Genomic DNA, 16,009 nt, shown 5'->3' with positions numbered 1-16,009 from the left:
CAAACCCATACCCCTTGGTTTCTACACAGCACCGTAGCAGAACGCTAAATCGCTTGGCGGTACGGGTTTACCGGTAGGGTAGTAACTAGTCACGGCCTTAAGTTAGCCTAGTTTTAAGTTTACGTAATTAATTATCGCCACTGTATCATCTTACAAATATAACAATTCTGACCATCAAAATGAGTGCAATAGTACCTACTTTGAATTGAGTTTTGAGTTTTGAAATCGCGGGAAAATGCTTCTTATAATATGAGGATACTTACTTTTAATATGCTACGCCGTAGACACGGCTCTGTAGTCTATACCCCGACAGATTTGTTAATCGCGCCAGAAATTTTCCGCCAAATTGTTAAGTAAGTATTTTTGTTAGCCCCTTGTTTGAAATTCGTAAGTATATCAAGATTTATGGAATACATTTTAACGCTTGCGGAACAGGAAAAATACGACAGCGCGATCGGGCGAGATGAAGTTTCAAAAGGGAACTTTTGTCTTTGTTGGGCATGTTTGGATAGCTTTGTGATACGTAAAAACTTGTAAAATGCATGATATGAAATACGCCGTAACTGATACAGCAGAACTTATATTTTATTATTTTCGCTTTGAATATGTAACCGAAAATTACTGTTATTTTATATTTCGTCACAGCCAACCATATTATGTAATGTTCTGTTATGTTTTCACAGTTCGAGTGTGCTATCGGATCAATAGACCCGTAGATACTCGAGACTAAAGAATGCCCCAATTTTACCCCACCATTTTTAATATTCACCTATATTTATAAATAAATAATAAGTTAACCGGTTAATCTACATCACTGCACCTTTAAATTAAACGACTGAAGTGAACATTCAGAATCTTTGATCACCCCGAGCCCCGTGGAGACGCGAAACAAAGTTAGCTCGGAAGCCGCGGCGCACTTCTTAAATTATTCTCCAAAAGATTTTCTAATTTGCTCGCTCATCTCGTCTCCTTTTACGAGGAAGTGGGTGCCGCGAGCATGAACACATGCGGTTCTAACTCCACTCGCCAACCTAATCTCAACCTTAATACCCTATTCTAACGGTTCATTATTCAATGATCTCGATTCACACGTCCCCGATGTTACATTTACTGCCACGAAGTTCCGGCACACAAATGTGTACTTTAACACTTATTAATATGATTCAAATCTCGTGGAATGACGAGACACATGTTTTGTGGGGTATTCGTCCCGCGTGCGTCCTTTGGGTAATGTTACGTAATAGGCAGAGGCTGTGATTTTGTCAAAGGTAAGAAGATTGGCTGCGTTAGTGGTAATTTCCCCGACCGAGATAAATGTGGATTATGCCGGCGTTAATTCGGAATGGCAATTAAGATTTGATGCAAGTAATTACATAACATGTTTAGGAAGACTGAGATTGAAAATTAAATAGGTATAAAATATTTTTGTAGTTGAGTCTCTAGACTATACTATAAATTTTATGCCCAGGAACAATTAATGAAGTTAGTGCAAGAAAATTTATTTTCTTGATTATAATTTCTCGTCCTTAACATCATTCACACACAGGTGATCCATCATCACAATTTATGATACTAATCGTATTGTAATCAGTGTAGGAAGGGTCCACTCGTACTACTCCGCCAAATTTTTTTTTAATTCCATACTCAAATAAATTATAATTTGAAAAAAGAATCTTGGAAATACTTCTTAATTTTTGCCCTCCAAAGGAACTCGTACAAACGAGGCCTCGCCAAGAAAAATTCAAAGCGAAAATTTTAAAATGCAAAATTTAATTACATTAGGCGATTTTTCATCTCCGTAACAAGATGCAAGAACCCTCGAGTCACTTTGGTTGCGTGACCTAATTTGAGGAACCTTATTTTGTTCACTTAATTTACCGCATTCGTTTACTTTGCGAATGAGGGCGAAATTTTTATTTCTCTTTCGCAAAAACTTAATTGAGAGGGCGGTGGGGAAGGGCACAATCCACGCGTTGCAGCGATACCGTACCTTTCTACCTCTATAAACATTTATTGTCGCTCTACATCTCACTAACTTCACTTTTACAGAGTTTTATGTCCGAAAAATTTACGCGAAGAACATTGCTTGCGGCCTTTATTGCAGGGGCGGAATGCGGGCACAGTCCCCGTAATTGAATGTAATTTCGTTAGCTTCTTTCGTTTATTGCTGTAAAATAAAATTTTACGGCTTATTTATTGTAGCAACAATATCTGTGCTCTCCTGTCGCATGTACGATTGCTCGTAAAGGCATTGTAATAAACTTAAGTAGTGAGTGATTTTGAATTTACTTGCCGAACCTTTAGTATGTTTATATTGCAACTGGCTGACCCGCCCGGCTTTGCTTTGGTGGAAAATCTTGCAAAAAGTAAAAAAAAATTCAATCAAACGGCTTGAGCTGTATGTTTAATGTTAGTTAGATTCTTCTATAAATAATATGTGTAATGAATAGATGAAGTTGTTGATTTTGCTTACTCTAAGGTATATTGCAAACAAAATAGAGAATACGTGCAATGGCATAATAACTAACTTAAAACTATGTGTGCAGAGGCAGCCTTATTGCTTACAGAGCAATCTCCACCAGACAATCTTTGGTATCCTATTTTGGATATCTTGCGCTTTAGAAAATACTTGTATTGGTTAAGAGTTAGAATTTATGACCAGGGTTCCAAAACTTGTTCCAAAAACCAGATGACGTGGTGAAAAATGTGTGCTAAACTAAAGCCATAAAACTCTTTTTGACTGAAGTAAAATGCATGGAAATACGTATATAAACATTTCCAAAAATAGCTCGCGTAAATTTTACCACCAATAAAAACAGAGCGAGCTTCGTGCGGCACTCTTAAAAATTTAATTAATTTGATCGAAAGTGCGATGCAGCTCAACTCAATTAGTTGTTTTCCAAGTAAATATTATACAGAGAGAGCCGAGGAAAATATGTTTTCCGAGCTGTTTATACCTATTAATAAAAGCGGTAATAGCCAGTTTTGTGGTTAAGATGTCGGCCTCCTAGTATAGAGGTCCGGGGTTCAATCTCGGGCATGCATCTCTAACGATATCTATGCATTGAAGAAAGCTGGAACCTGTGAGTCCTCCATAATGTTCTCAAAGGTAGATGAATTCTGAAACCTGCCAATCGTACTTGACTTACTGGTAGACGATAGCCAGAACCTTTGAGTAGACCCGCTCAATGGTTCACAGCGATGAGTAGATGAAGATGGGCTTTCATGGGTGCTTTGATTTTGATCCACAAAGATCATCTAGATAAGATAAGTAGTACGATTAGAAATGTTGTCATAAGTAAGTTGATATAAACTTACTATTAAAGTTAAATAAAGAAAATAATATTCAAACTTCATCACGTTAAAACAATACCTCAAGGCACAATCATGTTAATGAAGAAGTGAATGAAAATCGATAATCGATTACTACTGGATGACGTTCTCGCACTCGTATATTAAAAAGTGACAGCTCGTAATAAGGCTTTTAAAATGCGCCATTCGTTATGGAAATGTAAACCAAACCGTATATTTATTTCGTGTTTAAAATAAATGAACGAATTGCCCATACATTATCGGTGAGGTAACGATATTATATTGTGAAACAAAATTTACCTACCTTACAGTAGTTTTAACAGTTTTCATTTCAGAAGAAATGATTAATTACTAAAATTATGTCATGGAACCTTCATGGAACTCATGGAACAACTGGCTTCAGATTTACTACAGAACATATTACAGTAATATTGCTATAAGTGTTATACTTTATTGTGATAAAGATAGTTGACTAGGATAGGGATTATATACCTGTACTATTTATTACATTAAAGCTAAGATCTTTAAGATAAGTCGGGCTTTCGTCGAATAAATACGTGAGTATAGCCGTAACAATCTATACTTATAAAATCTATAGAGTGTATCTTGACTTTGCTCAGATTTCAAAGTAAAATGAGACAGATTTAGTATTTCTCTTAAAAATAATTATCTTATGTGATTTAGTATGATATAAACATGTTTTGATTGATCTCTGTGCCAAATATGTTTAGTATAAGTATCACTCGCGTAATGTTCTACAAGTGTAAATTAAAAATTTATAACACCCCCGACAAGTGAAGGTTACAGTAACTAGAAAAAAGCTGATAACTTTCAAACGGCTGAACCGATTTTCTTGGATGATCGCTAAGAACACTCTCGATCAAGCCACCTTTCAAACAAAAAAAAAAACTAAATTAAAATCGGTTCATTCGTTTAGGCGCTACGATGCCACAGACAGATACACAGATACACACGTCAAACTTATAACACCTATCTTTTTGGGTCGGGGGTTAAAAAAAAAGGATCTCCTCCAAAAGCTATCTTTCAAAATGTATCCTTAATATTTTTAGTTAGAAATAAATAAGATAGATATTGCAAACGCTCCTGTACACGAGACCGATTAAACAAAGCCATATAAGAACAATAAAGACAATTTAAACTAAGAAGACCAAACTTTTTTTATTAACCGTGCGGTGAGAAATGTACGTGAAGGATTTTACATGAGGTAGAGACTAGAGTTATGCACGTAGTTAATTATCCCAATTAGTTTGCTCTCAACGATGGTTCTTGAGTTTGTAATATCTTCGCAAGTGCTTCGCGGTAACTATTTAGTAACAACCAAAGTCAACAGCAAATTCTTATATCAGTTTAAAGTTAAGGAGTGTTTGGATTGCGCGGTTTTGTACGCGTTACTAAACAAGTTACGGTGTAGAGTTATTTGTTAGATTTGCGTTTAGTGTGGTGATAAAACTGAATACCGTCAAGTTGGATGATTGGTTGCGCTTGTAAATAAATGGTGAATCAAGTCAATAACTGGAGTGGTGACCGACTTTAGATATTTAAACTCTCTGTCTTTGGCTACTAAAAGAAAACGAAGTCTTGCACCAGACTTTACGTGAGAGATAAATAATTAAAAAAAACCCAGTCGAATGCGAGTTGAACTCGCGTGGTTCCGTCCCACGGATATTTAAGACCACACACTGTAGAGATTTTTCCGTAATTTATAAGCAAAGTAGGTAATATTTGTTTGTCCGTGGTTTCGGAAATAAGGTGGAGGGTTCTTAAATGACTTTAAAACGTTGTATTTTAAAGCTATGAAAGAATACATTTGAAGCCGTTTTTGATTATATTATAATATGACTCACGATAGAATTTGCAACACTTTTAATTTTTTTTATTTACCCCCAAAAGTGGCTCCTTTATTTTCATTTATTTACGTTACAGGTCTGTGTTTAAGTCTATACTCTCAATTTTACGATATGTAAACTCTAGTTTATGCAAAATCAATATACACAAATGTAGGTAAACTGTGCAACTGTCACAATACACGCAATAGTCAGATTGCAACACCTAATTTACCGCTTAATTTCCGTTGTACTAATCTAGTTGTCTACAGTACAGCGCCGGAATGTGGCAACGCATAGCAATGCGCCGAGAATCTAATAAAATTACCCACCGCAATAGCACAATAACAATTATATTACTGTCATGTTGTATTATAGCATCATTATAGTGGTAATAGCTACTTGATAGGATTAATTGGACTCCTATTGTACGTGAGATTTAGTTTAAAGTTTTTTAAAGTGCAATCCGTAATGCGAACGATGGTTTTATATAGTTTCATAATATTTAAATGCGGATAGATTAGTGGTTAAGACGTCCATCTCTAATTCGGGAGTCCTAGTTTGTTTATTACAAATTTTCGGAGGTATAACATACCTATATTTTAAGCAATTAAAAATCATTTGATTTAACGATGAAGTAAAACATCGTGAGGATACCTGTACGCCTGAGAGTTTTCTATATCAGTCTTAATGGAGTGTGTCTGCAAATTCGCACATGGTCAGCGTGGAGGACTATGGCCTAAGCAGTTCTCAATCTGAGAATCCATACTTGTTAGTGCGCCCGCGATGGGTTAAGATGATCTTAAGTTTCCTATTTGACAGAACCACGACAAAACATTCACATATCATAGGTTCCGCAAAACAGATTTGTAGCTCGATGCTTGCCTTCTTTTTTTTTAACAGTATGTATGCTGAATCACAATACCGTGGTCACCAAATCAATCGCAAAATACTTAAAATTTTAACTGAAAAATAAATTTGACTTTTTTATAGGAAATCTGCAATTTTTCAGCTGTTATAAAATATATTGCAAATCGTCCATAGTCAAATAAAAAAAGACTTAAAATATTTTTTATAGGTAGGTAGGTGAGCCATAACCAGAAAACTTAAATAACTAATTTCATAACAAGAACTCAATAGGTATTTTGCCTACCCTGCTACGGAAGTGCTACACTGCTACGTCCGTAGATGCATCATATTATTATCTGTCTATCTACCAGTTTATACAAAACTCTATTTTGAGATAGAGAGCATTGGTTAGCCCTTCACTTATAAAATAGGTGCCTTCAAGTCAACTTTGAATAGGCATCTTCTAGGTAAGCGCACTCTATATTAATCACTTGCCAGCAGATCTGATTACAGCCAATGCCCAAGCGCTAGTGTATGAAAAAAATAGTTGAATTATTAATAAGTAATGGCATCATCACTTGCTAGCATGTTTGATTGCAGCCAAGCGCTAGTCTTTAAATCCAAAAAAGTAGGTAGTAATAAGCATGTCCAACCATTTATAAGTTTTTGATATTCATACAAGAAATATCACCTTATCACAAAAATACGATATAATATCTTGAGTAGATTTATGAGATGTTCTCACATTCTGCCATATTTCATATCGTCATTATTTCGCCTCACGCTTTGACTTTTCGGTGGGGTTTTAAAGGGCCCGTCGCTATGGCAACACCAGCTTTGGATTTGGCGAAAATTCGACACACGGCATACAGATTATCTTGTACGAAGAAAATAGGAGTAAGACAGTTGGAAAATATTTGGATATAGGTGGTCGTATCATATGCGCTAACTGCGAGGCTAGGATAGTTCTGGGACCACCTCATACGAGTACGGGGTTCCTTGCAAAATGAGAAGGGTTCCTCTTTATAATCCTACTAGATGATGCCCGCGATTCCGTCCACGTGGATGTAGGTTTTTGAAAATCCTGTGGAAACTCTGCTTTTCCGGGATGAAAAGTTGCCGAAGTCAATTTACGGGGCTTAAGCTACCTCTGTACCTTTCATATAAATCGGTTAAACGGATAGACCCTTAAGAATCCCGTAGGAACTCTTTGATTTTCCGGGATAAATGTAGCCTATTTCCATCCCCGGTATGTAAGCTAACTGTACCTCATCAAATTTGGTTCAGCGGTTAAGCCGTGAAAACGTAACAGACAGACAGACAGGCACACTTTCGCATATAAATATTAAGTAAAGATATTTCCTTAGATCGATATTTCAAGAACATGAGGTTAAAAGAAAAAATATTGCAGTTTATTCGTGCTTATTAAATAATGTAGAGTCTGAAATCTGCCCTGTGTCGTAAACGCGGCACCTCAAGGCATCCGGTCGGGAGGGAAACTTCAGCGGGCAAATAGTTTAAGCAGTTTAACTTGCCGCGCCTGTTGCTGAACAATATTGCGTTATAGAGTCGCTCCGTCGAATGTCACCGCTAGTTTACAAGCGTTTACAAGCTGAGCAGACTGAGTGTTACTACTTGTAATATTGAATTTTCGTGATTTTATTGGAAAACTTGCTTTGAGCTTCGTTTTTAGCGTCTCACTATTTTTTAACCCTGGTAAGTGGTGGTTTCACTCTATAATAACAAAAGCCTAGGTATAGGTATTTCTAAAATGTTTTTGTTCGATCTTGAACCAAATCAATCAAAACCGAATATTTATTTACTGTATCGTATTCTAGAAACGTACCGAAATAATCTCTTACAAAGTAATCCAATTCCGTGCTAAATAAACAACTAATAAAACATTTAAGACGCTCGCAATAACAAAAGAACGAAAAAAGGAGCAATTAATTCCAAGGAAGCCGCAGTTGCAATATGTGAAGCCATTAATTTAATTCAGTGTACGTGCGCCGGGACAGGGTTTTGTACCTTAATTGAGATTTAAGAAGAGCCTGCGGGGTGTTTTTGTTTAGAATAGGGCTGGCACACTAGTCGAGCGCGACTTGGCATAGACATATTCATAGTCATAGTCATTTAATCTTCATAATACATTATACGCCACTCTTAATTCAAATCAATTTTTATAATAACATGTCACAATAACTTTTCTTAAAAATCTTAAAAATATAAAATAAAATAAATATTGAAAATCAGTTTTGTTTTGATTCTTTCTAATAAGAATTTATTATAACTATTATATGGAAAGACTCCTCGACAAGCCAGCTTTTCATTTTTAACCTCCGACTCAAAAAGAGGGGTGTTATATGTTTGACGTGTGTCTGTGTATCAGTCTGTGGCATCGTAGGTCCTCAACTAATGAACCGATTTTAATTTAGGTTTTTTTGTTTAAAAGGTGGCTTGATCGAGAGTGTTCTTAGCTATAATCCAAGAAAATCGGTTCAGCCGTTTGAAAGTTCTCATGAGATTTTTAATAAATTAAATCTACGCAAACAAAGTCGCAAGAAACCTACATTAGTGTTTATAGTACGATGGGTACTCATTTATCTGGGTTCCGTACCTCAAAAGGAAAAACGGAACACTTACCCATAGGATCGCTTTGTTGTCTATCTGTCTAACAATATTTTCAAAGTAAGATAACTATACCAAGTGGGATATCAATTGAAAGGGCCTTTACCTGTACATTCTAAAACAGATTTTATTTATTTTTGTGCAAAATAGTTTTTGATTTATCGTGCAAAATGTCGGAAAAATACCCGAGTACGAAATCCTCGGTACGCGAGTCTGACTCGCACTTGCCCGGTTTTTATATATAAATACTAGATATATAAACTTGTAAGGGTAAATCTCAAACTAATTACAGAAAGTTTTAGAAATGTATATCTACTCGTCCCTCTGAGATAGTTATAATAACTACTTGAATATAATTTGGGGAGCCCAGTACGGCGGAAACACCGGGGCACATTGCGGAGGGAAGTGGTTCAACCCTGGCATAGTTTCCTGTCGCGGTCGCTTGTCTCCGTTAAACCAGAGCATACGGGGGAGTAATTTCGCTCTACTCCACCGCTTAGCCTTTCGATTTTTAGCGTTCAGTGATAAATTAAAACAAGTGTAAATTAAAAATTTGCTGTGATAGCCTAGTGGTAAGAACGTCCGCCTACTAATCGGAGGTCGGGGGTTCGATCCCGGGCACGCACCACTAACTTTTCAGTTATGTGCGTTTAAGCAATTAAATATCACTTGCTTTAACGGTGAAGGAAAACATCGTGAGGAAACCTGCATGCCTGAGAGTTCTCCATGTTCTCAAAGGCGTGTGAAGTCTGCCAATCCGCATTGGGCCAGCGTGGCAGACTATGGCCTAAACCCTTCTCATTCTGAGAGGAGACCCGTACTCAGTAGTGGGGCGGAAATGGGTTGATCATGATGATGAACACCCCCGACAAGTTAAGGTTACAGTAACTAGAAAAGAGCTGATAACTTTCAAACGGCTGAACCGGTTTTCTTGGATTATAGCTCAGAACACTCTCGATCAAACCACCTTTCAAGCAAAAAAAACTAATTTAAAATCGGTTCATAAGTTTAGGAGCTACGATACCACAGACAGATACACAGATACACACGTCAAACTTATAACACATCTCTTTTTGGGTCGGGGGTTAATTAAATTTGCTAACCACTAGATTTAGTCTGAGATCTATAGAGTGTACTTTAACTTTGCTCAGACTTAAGTCAGAGTTAAAACGAGACAAATCGATATAGCGTTGTCTCGTTTTAACAGTGTCTTAAGTCTGAGCAAAATCAAAGTACGCTTTAGATCACAGTCTAATTGTCAATGGGCAGGGTTCCTAGTTTGAATACACGATAGACGTTGGGGTCTCAAGGTCCTAGAATGGTGACCCTACGACGGAAAACGCAGCATCGGAAGACCTTCCACTTGGACAGACGACATCAAACGGATCACAGGCAGCCGCTGGATTCGGGTGGGGCAAGGCCGTGGTGTGTGGAAGTTCCTACAAAAAACTTAAGTCCAGCAGTGGACGTCTAACAGTTGATATGATGATGATGATGAACTAGTAGTTCATCATAAATTATAAATATTATATGTACCTACGTAAGTAGGTATAGAGACCAGTTTATAGTGTTCTACACATGTTCTCAATGGTGTGTGAAGTCTGCCAATTCGCATTTGATAGACTATGGCCTCTCATTCTGAGAGGAGACCGGTTCATAGTTATAGTGGGCGAATGATGGGTTGATCATGATGATAATACGATAATTTAATCAATTAAAATATCAAGAATTAAGGTATCAATAATTAGATTTTTCAATAAGTTCAATAAAGTTCTAAGATTCTTAAACTTTAAGGCACATAAATGTTATAAGTTATATTTCAACATTGTTTAAAGTTTAATAAAACTCCCAAAATTCATATAAAACCAGCATCCAAAAGCTTAACCACATAATACCGAGTAAAGAGGTTATTGTAAAATAAACCTAATATTTCATTCACAAAGCGAATCTATACAAGACGCTTAATATCTTTACTTCATACGAAATTCGTTGTATCTAATTCAGGGCTTATCTTGCCATTTGTAATCTCGCCCTACCGGGATGGTTCGAATACTTTACCTCGTCTCCCCTCTCCCCTCCCCGTCCCCCGGGGCCCTGGGCTCTTGAGTAAAAGTTCATAATACCCTATTAGTGGTACAAGACTTGCCGGCTACAACTTGACCTACGGCAACGGAATGGAGTCCTTAGTTACAGATACTGGGTACATAATAGCCTTTTAATGTCCCACTGATGGACAAAAGACTCTTTTGTCGTTGGAAGGAACTAAGTATATACGGTTAACGGTCCTTGTGCAAAATTTTGCGACTTTTGCAAGCAATGTTTATTTCACTATGCAATTATATTCCTCATGAAATAAAAACACGATTGGATACAATTTCTTCGATAGAAAAAATCCGAAAATTGCTCCAAATATCTAATTTTTTTGTATCAATCGGAAACATTACTTCATCATTACGATTTCCAAAAATAGTATGTAGCTGTCTTTTGTTTTTAAATACGCTATTTTTAAAACGCTATAAGTAATTTAATTTTTTAGTCTTTTTTTTTCGTCAAAATATGTACTTACATTTGACGCCTGCCAATAACATCGAAGCCTCGACGCTTTGTTAGAAGTTCCTAATCTAACTAGGTACCTATTCGCTAGGGACCTAAATATCTAGTAACCTGTAAGTGGATATGTCAGTTACTTAGTTTCTTCTTGAATTATAAACGTTATGTCATGCTGGAGCTTGCGTTACGAGTAATAAATACTACAGCCATCTAATTACATCGGATGAAATTTCACCAAGTAAGAACAGCAAGATCCATACTTTATACTATTATATTATTATAATTGCGAAAGTGTGTCTGTCTGTCTGCTACGTTTTCACGCCCCAACTGTTGGACCCATTTTAATGAAATTTGGTACAGGCTTGGGATACATCCCGGGGAAGGACATGGGCTACTTGTTGTCCCGGAGAATCATAGAGTTCCTACGGGATTTAAAAAAACCGAAATCCACGCGGGCGAAGCCGCGGGCATCCTCTAGTATATAATATAATTGAACCGCTGTCCCTCGAGAGCCGGCGTCAAGTTCACTGGAGCGAATAATAAATCTGTTGACAATCTTTAATTCCCTCTCAGATGGCGGTCCGTAAAAATATAGTACGGAAAATGGAATAAAATTAACTTGGAATTTACAAGCAAAGTTTGCCCAAAAGCGACAGTGAATACGACTTTTTTTAATATAGGTAGGTACCTACGCAATAAAATTAAGTGAAATTTTTATTCTTTTTGTACTTATTTTTTAAAGTATCTTTACTAAACAACATTATTACAAAGCTTTTCTACCTGCTTATTTTGGATGATAAAGTATTGTAAAGCTTATTATTATAATGATACTTACTTATAACTTAATTTTGGCTAGCTATTGCCCGCAACTTCGTCCGCATGGATATAGATTATTTTTCTTCCCGGGTAAACACCACTTCATGTCCTCACTTCTTGTATAGTCTTATTTCTGAATAGTTCTATATGACTGTACCTAATGTCCCACCAAAATCGGTTAGGCATTTGGAAGATTATCTATGAATAAATAATTTGAAAGTGTTAGGGTTTTTGTAAATAACCATAATAAATATTATTACGAAATTACTGAGGTCACTTCAGTTACATTTATGTAGTGTGTAATTTGTGCTTAGTGATTTATTGTTATAATACTGTACCGAAATTAATTTACAGGTTAGGTATCCAATTAAATAAACAAGTGTAAATTAAAAATTTATAACACCCCCGACAAGTGAAGGTTACAGTAACTAGAAAAGAGCTGATAACTTTCAAACGGCTGAACCGATTTTCTTGGATTATAGCTAAAAACACTCTCGATCAAGCCACCCATCAAACACAAAACAACTAAATTGAAATCGGTTCATTAGTTTAGGAGCTACGATGCCACAGACAGATACACAGATACACACGTCAAACTTATAACACCCCTCTTTCTGGGTCGGGGGTTAAAAACAACTAAAAACTTATATTTACACTTGTAAAACAAAACCATGAATTTCTAACAATCCGTAAAAATTGACGAAAACGCGGGTTGTAGCTCGCGCGTTTTTAATTTGTTTTCTTTTTTTTAGGGTTCTGTACCTCAAAAGGAAAAACGGAACCCTTATAGGATCACTTTGTTGTCTAATCAGTAAATAAGTTGTCAAATCTCTCTTGTTGAGCTCTTCTTTCGATGAAAAAATTCGGCGAAGCATTTCAATAATCTTCTAGTGTTTAGGGACAATTCACTTTTTACCCTCTTTTTAGGAAAGCGGGGAAAACTTGGTCCGACAACCTCCGCACCCCTTGCCTCATAATAAAATATGAACTACGCACTCGAAAACAAAGTCAACAAGCATAAAAATCTGTTATGACAAAATATAGTAAATAAAATAAGTAAACCTCTAAGTTACTGTATGACTACAAAATTTAATAAACTACATTTTTGGAAACACTCACTGTTTCATATTTTAGTCAGATAGACTTTCAGCCTACTACATATTATTATTTACTAGCGACCATTCGCGGCTTAGGAAATCTGGCTTTATCCCTTACTAGCTGATGCCCGCGACTTCGTTCGCGTGGATGTAGGTTTTTTAAAATTCCCGTGGGAACTCTTTGATTTTCCGGGATAAAAAGTAGCCTATGTGCTAATCGAGGGTATAATCTATCTCCATTCTAAATTTCAGCCCAATCCGTCCGGTAGTTTTTGCGTGAAGGAGTAACAAACACACACACACGCACACACATACAAACTTTCTCCTTTATAATATTAGTGTGATAGTGTGATTTATATTATAAAGAAAACCTTCGTATAACTATCCAAAGGTTTGGGCTAGGCGCTGATAAGTCAGTCAGTAAATGAGGCAAGCCTTTTCGTTTTCGACTACTTACACCACTAAAAGTGGTGTCAGTTAAGGGTAAATCGAACATCCCTTTCCAAGGTAATAAAATTAAAAGACTTAAATCTAACTTCACTATAGCTAAAGAATAAGTGACTACAACTCGTAAAACGAGAAACTGCAATCCGCACTTGCATCGCGAGTTTAAAAGCCGTGAAATAATTCAAAAGAGCACTCGTTAAAATGCAGTGGGAATTTACAAACCTCAAGGCTTTATCACCTGAACTCAGCTGCTTTATAGTGGGAGGGCGAAACGCGAATATCATAAAACCGCCGTAAGTAAACGCTCTTTTGCTGACATGAAAAATAGTTTACTGGATGTCTATCACTATGATAATATTTGTAGAATAGGAGCCCAAGTAGAAAATTGAAGTGCCTATAGACTTTTTTCTCAGCTAAGAAAAAAGGTAAACAAACCGCAGGGAACTTCTTACAGAAAAGACCATTTTACGACGCGGTGACGTTATTACCGCTAACGAACAATGAAACTATGATACAAGTGAAAAATCGAACTTGATAAAAGTCTAAATCTTTTATAACACCTTTTATACCAGACTATCTATTTTCTAGAAAGTTGTTTCCTAAATAATTCTTGTTAGGTTTTGGTAGACAGTTAGGTACTAAAGTACTAGGCAGGTATATGATAAGATTCACTACAGAATCGATAGACGCACTAAAGTTGAAGTGAGGTCACTAGGTTACATCTGTACCTGTACCGTATACCACACGTATAGTGTTATCATCGGTAGGAACCGGTGATAACATTGCCGTAAACCATGTAGGTATAGATAACATGACTAACATGACAGGATTCAGATAAGTCACACTGTGATAACAAAATAATAATCCTAATACTGGAACCAGACTAAGGTCTGCCTAATTCCTGATGCTAGTTTCTTACCTCAATAATTAAGGCACAAAAATTATTTAAAAATTGAGGTGTTAAGTGATCGCCTGCCACCTGCATTTAGCGTTTATTATCCACTGAAAAAGTACAAAACCATGATCCCCTGAACGCCTAATATGGATGCTATACAAAATTAGCGCACTATCCATGGCTACTTTAATATTTAGCGTTCAATAACATAATAACTAACAGTATTAAACCTTAGTGTGGACGAAGCATAAAGCAAAAATCTAACTATAAAAAAACTGTAGTAGGTATATTTACTGACAGTCAAGTTACCCCCTAATTTACTTGAAAGGTTCTTAGGCTACACGCGTTACACTCTGTTTATCTCAACTTTACTGCTCGATAGTACCACGACTCTCTAATCTCGAGAATAAAACTTTATACGCAATTTTTAGGGAGTCTTTTACGGTTAACACTTTGTAGACGGAATTAAACCTTAAATGCTTAATGAGTTGTTTGTGAACGGCACGATTAAAAAGTTTTTAAGGATGCTTTGAACGCAATTCGAGGTATTTGATGATGCTTGCTCGGTCAAGATACAAGATTCTATCTCCAATGGCTTTTTGATAGTTAAAATTGGAATTAAAATAACTATGTACCTACCTACTTAGTTGTGATTTTTGTTTGAATCAATCATGCGTTTGCCAGGTTTTTGATAACAACTTAAACTTAGATTTATGGACTTTCTATTGTATGTACCCTAAGTTGGCGCAAACTAGTCATAAACATCGAAGTGATGATATGTAGTAGTTAAATCCGAAATTGTCTTTCAAAAAGTGTTTGGTGTCCACGGATTTTGAATATTTTGAGTTTGAGTTTTATGAATACGTAAGTATATTGTCTACAGCGTCGTTTATTGTTTCAAGAGGGGGTTTCGAGAATCATCGATTTTAAGGATCTTTATAACCAGACACCGAATAACCAATATCGGCTTTTACGCGCCCCCGCCGGAAAAACTCTTATTGTTCAATAAAAACGTTATGAGGTAACTCTATTCAATGAACTCGTCTGTTATTGAAATCGTTTCGTAAAGTAGCCTTTCTTATGGGGGAGGAATAATAAACGGAGTCTGTATCGCTATTGTTGCTACTCTGATTGCTTTTATGATGATTTTTAGCTAAACAATGCGGCTATATGATATCGTGCGTTTCACCCTTCCAAATTTCTACTCAATGTATTTCTACCCTACAGTTTCAAAACATTTTTGGATATTCCTTTACATTAAATATCATTTTGGTATTGGTCTATAGATATTTCACTTTTCGATGGGTTTTTTATCTATCTTTTGGTTTGATATTCAGGTCTAATCACGATGTTTCACCGGTATAGTAAGTGATATTTAATTTCTTAAAATGCAAATAACTCCGATAAGTCAAAAGTGCGAGTCCGAATCCCGGACCCCCGAATAGGAGGCCAAAGTATACGTATTAACTAAGTCTTAGCTAAAAAATAGAAGACGAATTTTATCTCTATCATGATGAGATGTCGCCATTTTCCCAGAAAACAGCAAGAAACTGTAGGTTTTGGGATCTTTA

The sequence above is a fragment of the Maniola jurtina genome, chromosome 20 (genome assembly GCF_905333055.1).
Source record: "Maniola jurtina chromosome 20, ilManJurt1.1, whole genome shotgun sequence".
Classification (NCBI taxonomy): Eukaryota; Metazoa; Arthropoda; class Insecta; order Lepidoptera; family Nymphalidae; genus Maniola; species Maniola jurtina.
This window is presented reverse-complemented; position numbering follows the sequence as displayed.